Genomic DNA, 2,797 nt, shown 5'->3' on the forward strand with positions numbered 1-2,797 from the left:
TTCTAAGTAAATCTTGTTGGTCTCTCATTAAAACTTGTTGGTCTCTTATTGTTGCATCGGTCTCATCATGTCGTTTTTACGAAGCCTCCATGAATCTAGCTAGGATGGACTCTAAATTAACTTTCTTTTCCAATTGATTTTTCTCTTTTTAGTAAAATCCTCCGCCAATTTGCCTATAATTTCATCTTTTGTGCTTTTTGTATTCATCGTTTGACAACCATTCTTTCTTCGGCTTCCTCCAATCTTCATTGTATTTGTCTCCACTTGAGTAACATACTTGAGCTTTCTTATTCCCGTTCTCATCCAAATTAGCAATCTCTTATCAAATGTAGACCATTGCATTTTTCATAACCCACACAAATAGCATGTATGGATTCGTCCATTTTTGTCATTCTTCGATCCATATTATTGAGCATAGCCAAAGCAGCCGCCATGTCTTCCGAAATGCCACTCCCAATTCCTTTAGCTCCACCATGTCAAGGATTATGATACTCACATGAATGCTTAGAAAACTCTTCATTAAGCTCCTTGAATTTTGCGGGATTTTTCTTTGTTAAATGTCCTTGAGAATCAAGGATTTGCCTTGTCATCACATTTATCCCATCATAGAAGATTGATACTTCTTGTTTCACATTAAGATCATTTGGGAGCAATTTTGAAGTAATCCCTTGTAATGCTCCCATCCTTCATAAATTGATTTACCCGGTTGTTGCTTAAAGGTAGCTATTTCCTTCTTAAGTTTAGGTACTATTGATGGTGGGCAAAATTGCTTTAAGAATTGTTCACATATTTGTGCCCACGTAGTAATGGAAACCGGTGGAAGTGCCTTCAACCAATCCTTAGTAGCTCCTTTAAAAGTGACTGGAAGCATTATCAATAACACCATTGTACGTGGAGTATTTGGGATGTTGAAGTATTTTGTCACATCCCAAAACCAAGAACGGCGGAAACGTTCCGGGGTGGAGGACGTCATGTACAGTATCACAACAGTGTAAAGTAGTAAACAAGCAACAACATCATCCATTGCATTAAAACTAAAGTTTTAATACGTATGTGTTCTTTCATTGTAATAAGACACCAAAATATACAATTCTAAATAAAAGATGAGTCTTGTATGTGCTCCGTCTTCTCAAAACCCGACCACTGTACCTGTCTACTGATGACTTGAGATTAAAAGTAATTTTGAAAGTGAGTATCAGCTTAAAGCTGGTGAATTCATAAGTATTTAAGTGTCATTGCCTTGTTTTGAAAAGCTGTTATGAATGCCTTGTAAATCTTTAAATAAAGATTTTGATATAAGTATGAAAACCCTAGAAAATACCTTATTTCCTATTAGTATGAGATGTAGTCTTCTGCCAAGACCCAAATGTTTTGTAAGTAAAATGATAGTTTTTCCTTTCCATTGACTAGTACCAAGAGTACTTAGTCTAACTCTTCGTTTATGTGAATATATCACAAAATAAAGTAAATAGGAAAATGTACTAATGTAAGTGTTATCCCGAGGTACTAGGGCTAACACGCCATCACATAAAGTCAAATGTATAGCCTAATGAGCATTCGAATATTGTCTAATTGTCCTCTGTAGCAGCAGCAGGGTGGAGGAAGGGTTAGTCCCGTAAACGAATCCTAATATAAGTATTAACCATAGACATCCGTAGATGTTTATCAACCTCTGTAGTGAACAGTAGGCTCGAGGACTGGTTAGGCCCGTAATTGACTCCTAATATAAGTAGTAACCGTAGGCATCCGTAGATGTTTATCCACCACTAGTGCGAATTAGCTGGGATTCAGAATGGTTAGTCTTGTCTAGATATCCAGTTGAACTGGGATAAGCAGGATAATTTACACAGAACTTACTAATAAATCATCCTCGTGAATCACGATACAAGTATTCATGTAAGGTATTGATGCAAGGTATTCATGTATCATGTAAGCATATGTAACGTACTCATGTATCATGTAAGCATATGTAAACGTACTCATGTATCATGTAGTGTACTGGCATAGACTCATGAATGAACTAACTCTTGTGTGATTCTTTGTAATAGGAATAATGTTTTGTATCTTCTAACTATCCCTTTGATAATTAATTGGAAGGTAATTGGTTGTTCAAGTTGCTTAATACACCCTTGTTACCCAAGAGTGTGGGAAACTAAATGAAGGAGGAAAACTATAACCTCAATACATATATAAGAACATACGTGTATAAGTATAGTTTTATTCGAGAATGTAAAAATGGTTTTGTAAGACATCCAAGAATTTTGAAAAATAATAAAGAGTGAATTGATGTCATTTTAAATAAATGTTTCAAAAGTAATACATTTGATAACAAAGTATTTTTAAGATAGAAAACCATTTCATGCATCACATTTTGTAGTATGTGAAATCCGCTGAATGAAAACACAGTTATAAATACATATGATTGATTTAATAACATGTTGTTTTCTACTTGTATTCCCCCCACCCCCATTAAAGCATTTAAAATCATTAAAAACATTGATTAAGGGGTATGAACTCACATGAAAGATCGGAGAAAGCAAGATGAAAATCGAGCAGAACTTCGGCTTGTGAAAGTCGAGTTTCTCAGGATTCTCGGGAATCTCGGGAGTCTCAGGAGTGTAGAATCCTTCCTTCGGAACTTGAGTGTGAAAACCGGGGCTTCGGGAGCTTAACCGCAGAGTTTCAACACAAGAGATGGAAGAATGGAGCACCTAAACCCGGCACCCCAAGAGTTCTATTTATAGGGGGGATTTTTGAGTGCCACGTCGTGGAAAAGGGTGTGCCACGTCGTGGGGAG

The 2,797-nt window shown here is 36.4% G+C and overlaps 1 non-coding gene across 1 annotated transcript; it reads left to right on the forward strand.

Moving 5' to 3' along the window:
* The first annotated feature begins 636 nt into the window (after nt 1-636).
* Nucleotides 637-742, forward strand: LOC145033215 (small nucleolar RNA R71). The gene has a single exon (XR_013677450.1). It is a non-coding gene; the product is annotated as a small nucleolar RNA R71 (small nucleolar RNA).
* The last annotated feature ends 2,055 nt before the right edge of the window (nt 743-2,797 follow it).

Source organism: Lactuca saligna, chromosome 2 (genome assembly GCF_052625555.1).
Source record: "Lactuca saligna cultivar CGN05327 chromosome 2, ASM5262555v1, whole genome shotgun sequence".
In the NCBI taxonomy this organism is placed as follows: Eukaryota; Viridiplantae; Streptophyta; class Magnoliopsida; order Asterales; family Asteraceae; genus Lactuca; species Lactuca saligna.